A 10,541-nucleotide genomic window follows, 5' to 3' on the forward strand; every position below is an offset into this window, starting at 1 on the left:
AAAGTTCAGGCATTCATTAGGAGCTGGTAATCATCATGGTTCCTTGCTCATAGGAGCTCTGTGCATTTGTGATCTATCAATATAAAATCACAAATCAAATCTTTCCTTGCTTTGTATCACAGTGCACAATCCCTCATATAATTGTTGAGTAAATGTCGAATTTACAGTCTTGTTTACTTGCTGCACTACCCCAGGCATCAGAAAAAGTTTTAGTTAACTACAGGATTTCTATAGAATAGATTACAGAGGATCACCTTCCTCTTTGGAATCCACTGCATTTTGGTGCAGTGATATGATTTTTTCTCCATATTATTCATCTTGTTCAACACAATCCCCCATCCCACTCTCTGTAAAATGTCTTTTAAATCAAATTACTGTTCTCAGAAATGTATTTGCAAAGTCTCCTAAAACATTTCTTCCAGGAATAAAAACTGTAGCTTACCAAATTTCATTGTCATAGCACCGTTTGTAATTCTACAAATAATTAAATGAGCTTTTGAAAGAAAATTGTAGCCTATTTATTGCGACAATATGAAAATTTGAGTGTTAATAGGTACTTCTTACTACAGACTGATCACAAAAATTACTAAATAAAAATAAAAATAAAATAAATTAAATTGGAAATTAAACTGCTTTATTCATGAGGTCTATAATGATGTTCAAGGCGAAATTGTGACAATAATGCCTGTGATGACATTATAGCACTCTCAGTGTTGTAGTTCATCAATATGGCCTGCAGGCTATCTAAATTGAAGGACTATAACTTAGCAGCATAGTTTTAACAGAATGCCTAGAGATTTGTTTTGTATGGTTCCAGATAATCTAGAATCCATCATTGTGCCTTTGTGTTCCAGAGTATTCAGCTGAAAGTGCCTTGAACTTTCAAAATCCAACTCTTTCTCACAGGTTCAATAGTCCAAAACCACAAGAAAACTAGTAAAGACATCAATTTAAACAATCTCTCCTTTATTTGATCTGTAAATTAAATAATTCTAATAGATTTAAGAGACGTGATCTTGTTTATTTGTGTTTTGTTGGACTTTTTAAGGACACAGCTGTGCTGTCACAACTGTAGTTGGGTTGTTTGGGTTTTAATTATTTCTTGCATTTAGAATGACCTTGAATTGGATTAAATCTTATTAATCTGTATTTTTTGGGTTCACCCTTTGAATTTCTACTTAAAAGAGCAATAAAACACTTGTTTTATCTAATCCTTCAATAAAGATTTTAGCAACAGATTAGATACCTCTGCTTGCATCTCCTGTTAAGAATTCACCTTGATTTTTATCTATAAAATCAGATCTCAAAAGCACTTAACAAGTGAGACAATTATTTTTATCAGAGTTTTGAGCTGGAGAAACAGAAGGACGGGAAATGACTGTCTCAAAATCAGCCAGGAGATCAGCGCGAGGGCTGAGAACTCAGATTTCCATGTCCCAGTGCAGGGGTAAGACCATCTATCTTAACTTCCTTTTGAGTTTCACTGCAAATTCATTCTGTCCCATGTGATTAGTTTCCCTCTAATTGATCAATTTATTTTAGTGCTGTCTTGAACACACAACTTTAATACAGTCTACCCTATTAGAACAAGGAGGTGCTTCTGTATTCTCTCTCATGAGCTGCAATGTAAAAAAGTATAACTTCTCTGCAACACCTCTAGGCTTCTCAATTGGTTTCTTTAAAACTCTTTGATAACTTAGCCCAAAGTATGACCCATCATATGGATACGACCTGTCTAACAGTCTTCCTAGCTCCCAACCTCTTCCTGCTGTCTCTTTTCTAAGCACCCGCAGGCATGAGCAAGGAGTGGGATGATGGTTGAATTCACGGTTTTGCAAACTTGTGATGTGTTCCCTGCTTCCTTCATTCCCTCTTTCCACAGCCCCTTCATCAACACATGACTAGATAGATGGGCCTCTATCACATGGCAAAAATGACAGCATCTCCCATTAAATTATGGGTGTGTTTCTGGTCCTAGGAGAGCATTGGCCAATGTGGCTAGATGCTGCTTGTGCGCTATGGTGTCTGAAAAGTTTTTCTTCTACATTATTAATTCCTTGATGTCCTTCTCCTGTGATACTGGTGCCTGTCGATGTCAGCTGGTATAGCATCTCCTTTACCTCTTAGATACAGGACAGAGTACTTCATGCTCCATTGTTGGCAAAGTGCCTCACATGAGAAATGTGTCTTACTGGATTTGCAAGGTACATCTGATATGAAAATGTTTGCTTGGCTGACTTAATAGAAAATAAAGTATTAAGTCTATCTCTCATTTAGATTAATATTCCTGGCTTGTTCAGGGCACATGGCCTGTCCTTGCAATCTTCCAACAAAGTCCTACTTCCTGAAAAAGCAATTCCCTACCTCTATCATGCTTTGATTCTGCAATTTTTTTATTCAGTACATCACTTAGGCACACTCTTAAAGTTTAAAACTTTCTTAAATGTTTTTCTTTTGATGTGTTTATTTCAGTCTGAAAGTAGGAAAATGCACATTTTCATTAGATGGCCTACTTTAAAAGATGGTTTATTTTAAAAGAAGCCATGACGCATTTTTCAGATAATCTTTACTCCTTTCCTCACTCTTCCTGTTTCTTGGAAAGATTCTCATTCCCTAAGTTCTGCTTACCTCTTTACTCGCAAGTTTCTGGAATAGAGAAGAATTGTGTATTGAAGTGTGAAACCCCAAAACCTCACTTTTGTGAATCACTTCTGTAGAAAAGGATGGGTCGAGATGTGCACTGAAGTGCTTTCTTGAATTTTATTTCACTAAGAATTTGGTTTCAAGAAACTGTAATATCTTTCCTTTATACAAAAAATTTGTTGTGATATACTATAGCTGCTCCCATTCCACCAATAAAAGTAAAATGATCATTTTAAGGTTAAAACAGAATTGAGATTCAGTATATCTAGATCTTTTTCTCCTTCTAACAAGGATTTTCTCTGGGACTTTGTTATAAATCACTTGTCAAGTATGTTCACATCCAGCACCACTGGCCACTATTTCCAGTAGCAAGAAATACCTTAGAAAACAGCAGGCTTTCTTCTTATGGCCTCATTTTACCCACATCAATATTCTAGTATTTCTGGAATACTGATATGTTTAATTTGCCACTCTCTGGGGAGAACTTTTGGAGCCTCCAGAAAATATTACAGGAATCATATGGAAACGCAGAATTATTATTTTTCAGAATAATCGTCCCTGTTTAAAAAGTTGCGTGGAATTTAGTAGATTTGAAGTGACAAATATTCCACATAAACTGCATGTTAGAAAACGTATTTTAGAACCTAGGACTTAATAAAATAGTATTGATAACAATAGTGTTTTCAAAGGAAAAATATAGTTAATTTACTCACTGGAATGGCTGAGAAACCTAAGAAAATGATAACTTTTTCTTAAATTCCTTATGACTTTTCCTATGAGAATGATGGAACTGTGTTGAGATTTTTGAGCCCATTGGCCTTTTGGGAACAATTCTGGTGAAGATTTCTCACAGAAAAATACACAGATGGAAAGGTTTGTTATGATCATAGATTAAAACCATCCTAGGGATTTGCAAAGGGCAGTTCGCAGAAAATACGCAAATTAATATTCTGATGTACTATATCCAGAAATAAAACTATTGTGAATTATTAATTTTTATAGAGACTTCTTCATTATCGTTTATTTAAGTGGCTTTTTTGAAGTAATGAAATGACAAAGAACCTTGCTATAGGGAATGATATTACTGCAATCTTGAATGGAGATGAGACTTCGTACTTTCTCTTATATCTCTGAAGTAACTGAAAAGGAAAATGGAAGTAGAAATATTCTTTGATGAAAATAAATACTACTTTAATGGTGTAGATATGGAATAATGTCAAAGATCTTTTAATGGTGAGTTATCCCTTTAGACACTTGAAATAAGTAGGAAAGACTGGCAAGATACATTGAAATCTGCCATAATGACAGATTATTACCAGCTGTGAAAAAAACCTTATTTTTTTTCTTTCTCTCTAAAATATAACAAAAAAATATGCAATACCTGATAAGAACAGATCCCAAGTCTGAAAACAGACTGAAAGACTGTGATGATGGAAGTTACATCTATAGGAGGGAACATTTAGGATCAGATCTTTAAGATGTGACCATCTGTTAAATAAATGTGAGGAAAACAAGAAAACTGACATTTCTAACAACTGACATCATTAAAGAAATACACTTTTTGGCATAGAAAGCTAATGAATCTGTGCCTATTATCCTCAAATTTTTATCACACTTTTATAAATAAATGACTCTCAAGTAAAAATTTTTACTTGGCCTTTTGACTGAGGTATGTACTAGGTTTGGACAGTGTAGGCTTTACTAGGAGGCTGTACACATGAATCTGAGCTTCCTGCTGCTTCTGGTACTGCCTCAGTACAGGTAGTAAGAAGTGCAACATTGTCAGCATCACAGTCACTAGGGAAAATACTTAGTCTTTGCAGAAGACATTACAAGTCTTCCCTTGGCTATCTTTGACCATAATAATGAACAGAATCACAGAATGACAGAATGGTTGATGTTCAAAGGGACCTCCAGAGTTCATCATGTCCAAACTTCCTCCCCAAGCAGGGCTACACAGAGCATATTGCAAAGTATTGTATCCAGATGGTTTTCGAATATGGAAACCGCTCAATTTCCCTGCACACCCTCTGCTGAGCCTCAGTCACCTTCACACGAGGTGACGGTCAGCCTGCAGCTCCTGTGTTTTAATTTGCACTCATCGACTCTGGTTCTGTTGCTGGGTACGACTAAGAAGAGCCTGGCTCTGGTTTTGAATCCTCCCTTCAGCTATTTTATATATGTTGATGAGGTCCCCCCAAGCCATCACTTCTCCAGGCTTAACAGTTCCAGCTCTCTCAGCCTTTTCTTACAGGAGAGATGATCCAGTTCCTTAATCCTCCTCGTGGTCCTTCATTGGACTCTCTCCAGTATGTCCAGGTCTCTCTCATACCAAGGAGACCCGAACTGGACACAGTACTTCAGGTGTGGCCCTACCAGTGCTGAGTAGAGGGGAAGGACTACCTCCTTTAATCTGCTGGCTACACTCCTCCTAATGCAGCCTAGGATACCATTAGTCTTTGGCACAATGGCCCATTGTTGCCTCACAGTCAACGTGGTCTCCAGCAGGACACTCATGTCCTATTCTGCTTTCCAGCTTGTCAGTTCCCATCAAGTAGTGGTGCCTGGGCTTGTTCCACCCCAGGTACAGGACTTTGTATTTCCCATTGTTGAACTTCAGGAGGTCCCTGTCAGCCAATTTCTCCAGTTTGTCAAGATCCCTCTGGATGGCAGCATGACCCCTTGTTGTATCAGTCACTCCCTCCAGTTTTGTATTATCAGCAAATTTGCTGAGGATACGCTGCGCTCCATCATCCTGATCACATTGAACAGAACTGCACACAGTATTACCCCCTTGGGTACACTGATAGCTACTGGCCCCCAAGACTTTGTAGTGCAGATCTCCACCCCCTGGTCCCAGCTGTACAGATGGTTTTAAATCCATCTGACTGACTGCTCATTGAGCTCATAGAAGACAGCCTTACTGAAGTCCAGGTGGAAAATATTGATTGCTGTCCCCTTATCTACCAAGCTAGTCACTTCATCTTAGAAGGACATCATGTTAGTCAAGCTTGACCTCCTGTTTGTGAATCTATGTTTGACTTTGCCTATGTGCTCTCTTTTGCTGTCCTTCCTGCATTGTTATGACAGGGAATTGTAATAGTCCCTTTGTTCTAAAAATTCCCGGGGCCAGTAGCTCAGACATTTTCCTAAGAAGAGACTTGTTTTAGTTGAAGAGAATGAAAGAATTAGTAAACAAGTTTGACAGTTACTATTAGCACTGCTGTAATTAGACACACTTTAAGATATTAACAAACAATTGGAAAGGCAATATACTTCCATTCATTCATAGAAATACTATATATTATGTTGAATTCAAGTTGTTCTTTTGACATAAAATTTTTATCTAATAAGTTGAATTTCCAGGAACTCGAATCTGGGTACTCGGAAGGAAGAATGTGTAAAAAGGTCTCTTGAATCACATGCATGTCATTTAAAGTAATCTTTCAACTTTTCATTTAATAGTGTGCGCTGAGCATCAGCTGAAATCCTGTTTCTGAATAAAACTGATGTTTGAAGAACTTGCAGCCAATTTGCCTGCTCAATCTCTTCCATCTCCAGGCGCAACCCTTCATTAGAATTTTCAAAGTGAGGTAATGTGATGGTTTATATTACTTCCAGAAAGGACAGCACAATATTTTTAGGGCTGTGAATTGAGTTTATGGGATGCCATTCTTTCAGATTTCATTTAGACAGACTGTGCTATCTTCCACATAATCATTGTTTTAGAAGCTAAAACTCTTTTGTCATGGGATCTTCTGACATTTCCTGATGGACAAGATCTCAGTATGAATGACAGTAATAATAATGGCCAGTCTTCGCGAACGAAGATTTTGGGAAAGGTCTTTTACCTTTCAAGCCTGCACAATGGATTTTTTTGGTGAGACACAGCCTGCGCTGAACTGAGCCCACCCTTTAATCCTAAGGTTCATCTGCCTTGGCCAAGCAAGCTTGGACAATGGCAGTGAGGTCCTCAGGACGTAGGTTTGTTTAGAGTGACCTTCTCATAGATGGATGGCCTTACAGGGCTAACGAGCTCCATCTGCCCGGGGGACTGGGAATCGAACCTGGGTCGCAGCGGTGAGAGTGCTGCATCCTAACCACTAGGCCACCAGGGGTCCCGAATGACAGTATGATATGCAGTATAACATATTACGAGAATTAACATATTATTAGTGTTGGGTACTGTGAGGTATAATGAAATGTACAATTTAACCAGGTCAGTGTTAGATCACATGCACAGAATACCAGTGATTCCTGCTTTAGGTAACTCTTGCCTATGCATTCTGCTAGGTTAGCTCCAGGGTTTACAGTTGTTTTGCATGATACTACAGGTGCAAAAAAAAAAAGAAGATACTGTGTTATTTTTCAGCACCAGTGGTATTCATCAACCATGCTGCTTGATGAATGAACCAAGAATCTCTAATGTTTTGCTGGAGAAAAATGTGAACTCTATGTAGGCCAAACAAGATTATCTTCTTAATGACCACAATGTGTATTACTTTTAATAGGATTTATTCTGAGTGGCTTGTAGCAGAGAATGAAAGAAACATCCCAGCACATTCAACAAGATGTTCCCTGTGGCAATGGGTGTATGGAAAAAGTCCTGCCAAAGATGGGCTGGATCCACAGTTTTCCCATATAATGCAGGCTTACTGTTACAGTTCCCTAATATGTAATACTGGCATTGTACAGGCACCACTATGAAACAAGGCTGAATTCCATGGCAGAACCAAGAAGAATCGTGGAAGAATTTTTTCAGTCCTTTTGAACGTAAGCACACTTTTTTTTGGTGAAAATAAATCCTCATACAATTTTTGCCTGAGACAAGACATGGAGAAACACAAGCTATAAAATGTGTTCTCTTGAGAGGAGCAGATTGCAGCATCTATGGTGGGTGCAGAGAGGCACAGCTCTGCCCCAGCGGCAGAGTCAGGCTGCCAGCCTCCTGCTGCTATTTCCTTCTCCATAGAGACAGAAAATAGGATGGAGGAACACAAGTTAAGACACAAAAATTTTATTCTAACTGATTAAAGTAATGATACCTAAGACTTGCCCTCTGAATACCAGATAAGGTTGCAATTCTTCAGAGCTTTCTGGGTACGTGGTCTAGTGGAAATGCATAAGATCAGAAGAAGTCTTGGCACAAGAGAGATGCACCACTGACTGGCTTCTCAGAAGATGCTCTGTTAACCCACACAGTAAAGTGAGGTGGTGATGCAAAAAGTCTCCACTATCAACATACAAAGTGCAATACAGAAAATGTGCAACTTAATAGTAACAGTGTTTCAGAAGTCATTTCATGCTTGCAGCACACCCACACATAGGCTGAAGTCTTTGCATAACTTAGGCCAATGTCTTTGTGTCAAAAAGTAGATGCTACTTAGGGGCTTTGCACTGGGGATGAGTAGGCTGCACCAATAGTCTTGATAATTTGTGAACTATTGTCCTTTTACACCTTTCTTACGTTTTCTGTGCTTTACGTTTATGCATTTGTAACAATAAAGAAGATCAAGCCCAACATTTAACACAGCATCATATGGTGTAATATTATTACTAACTAAAATAAATTGAAATTATGTCATTGAAGAAACTATACCAGAGAACTAAAGCTGGAAGCATTCTGGTATAAGCCCCTCCAGCTCTCTCTATAATCTGATCACAAAATACTGCAAATATTGAACCATGTTAATTTGAAAAGAAATACGATTTGCATTACACTTACTTTTCAGCAATTGAATAACTGACAAGTATTCATTTTGAATGGATACATTTAATTGAAAGAGACACCAGTATGAAATACACCTTTAAGAGGAACTAACTGTATGGCCTAAATTACTGTAAGATGTGATTGGCAGCTGATTGACTCTGAAATCCCCAGAGGTGGTTTTCTTTCTGAAGCAATCTTAACAACTGTATCACTGAAGTGTAGCAATAATCAAGAATGATGTTTTCACAGATTATTTCCTGTTGTCAAATAACTTCATGCCTTAATAGGAGCTACTGAAGAAGAACAGGACTATTAAGAAATATTTGGAGAAGTTACATACTCTGTAGTCCCTGACTATCATGCAGTTTTATTCACTGTAAAAAAAAATAAATTCTTAAGGAGATGGCCTTGAGTTACTTTGACAAAACCTAAAGGAAAATACTATGAGAGGGCAGGTTACTGACCAGAGCTAACCTGTCAGATGTTTCAGATATGGCCCAGAATGTGATAGACTATGACAGCATCACCTACTCTGCACAAAGAATCAAATTTTTCAAAGTTGCAGAAAGAAATAATGTTGACACTTCTTTTTCTAATTGAATGATAAGGAAGTCTACATATAACTGTAGACTGCAAGAGGAAAAGTTATTGCTTGGGCTAGTGAAAAGGCCCCTTTCTTAGTTAAAACAAGTCCTGTTGATAAACAGGGCCCTTAAGAACTGTCTTTTAATTTATCAGGAGAGGATGGGGTAAAACTATGAACGAGAATAGGAACATTGTTGTTGGGATGTGGGTGACTTTACTGATTGAACTCTGACAAACTAGTCAGTGCAGCTCTGCAAATAAGCTGAAAAACTCCACCTTCCCATCAATTTCAGCTTGTAAGCTAAAAATATTACATTTTTCCCCGTGTACTATTTACCTCAATAATAACTTGGTTTAGCACTTCTCAAAATAGTCCATATCTAAGTTAAAAATGTTCCGAATTACTAAAATTCATGTTCTGTACTTGTATTTGGGTAAACAGAAAGCCCAGTAGCTATGCCAGTCAAATTATGCCAGTCAAATTAGACTACTGAAAGGGGTGAAATTCGTTACACGAAGAAACTATGCTCCTCTACATTAGATATTATTGTAAAGGAGCCCAAGTGGACTAAAGCCATGAATCACATGTACTTCATAGTGAAGAGCAAAACTGCCTCTTAGAATGAATAAGACTTAGAATGAGTTGGCCTGAAAGCTAAAAATACTACATGTATCTAACTAGACTGCCAAAACAGCTCAGAGTACTGACTGACTTTCAAGGAAAGGGTTTTATCTTTAAAATTATCAACAGAATGTTTTAGATTTCTGTGTATGGTAATCTCGCATATATAAATGAGAAAATGCTGCAAGGATTATCAACTGTTAGTTGGCAGAAGTAGAGGTAGAGGCTCTCTACCTGTGCTAGGAAAGCATTATAAAGCAATAAAACCAGCCCCATCAAATGGCACAAAGCACATGCCACCATATATGGTACTAATGTTGGGGATGAATCCAGTGGGGTTAATAGATAATCTCATTTTGAGCTGATCTGGTAACTTTTTGAGGAACAAATTTCTTGTACCTTTCCTAATATACACACAGCAGCATAGACAAACCTGTAATTCCACTGGCATAGAAGCTTAACTGGCATGAAGTAAGGACCTGCATCAGAAAATACAATTCAATTTCAGTAGCAAAATCCTTTTTGTGGAGTTAGCAGAAACAACTGCGAAAGTTTGAGTTTGCAACAGCATTGTGGCAAGACTGAGCTGAATTATTACTCTTGAAAATATTCATGTCAATCTCTCAGTCCTCATTTCACTTTAGTTTCTTGCCTCCTTCAAGAACTATTTCAGCTAATACAGTTCTCTGCTGCGTGCTTTAGCTAAAACAGAGAACTCGAGAATTATGAGAAAACTCAGAGGGGCAAATGATCAGCCAAACTACCTAAACGGTGGTGTTTGGGACTGCTGCTTCTCCTGGATGTCAATCATACTTGCATCTTTTCACCTGCATCAGGAATCCTCTCTAATCACAGGCTTTACGTTTGTGGACAGGTGAGGAAATAATATTTTGGTTTGACAGAACTTCTTATTGTTGAGCTTCTGCCCCAGATCATGTTTGTTACTCCTTGAAAATGTTTTCCTCAGTTCCAATGCAGGTA

This window comes from Neopelma chrysocephalum, unplaced genomic scaffold, assembly GCF_003984885.1.
Source record: "Neopelma chrysocephalum unplaced genomic scaffold, ASM398488v2 Primary Assembly neopelma1_62, whole genome shotgun sequence".
Classification (NCBI taxonomy): Eukaryota; Metazoa; Chordata; class Aves; order Passeriformes; family Pipridae; genus Neopelma; species Neopelma chrysocephalum.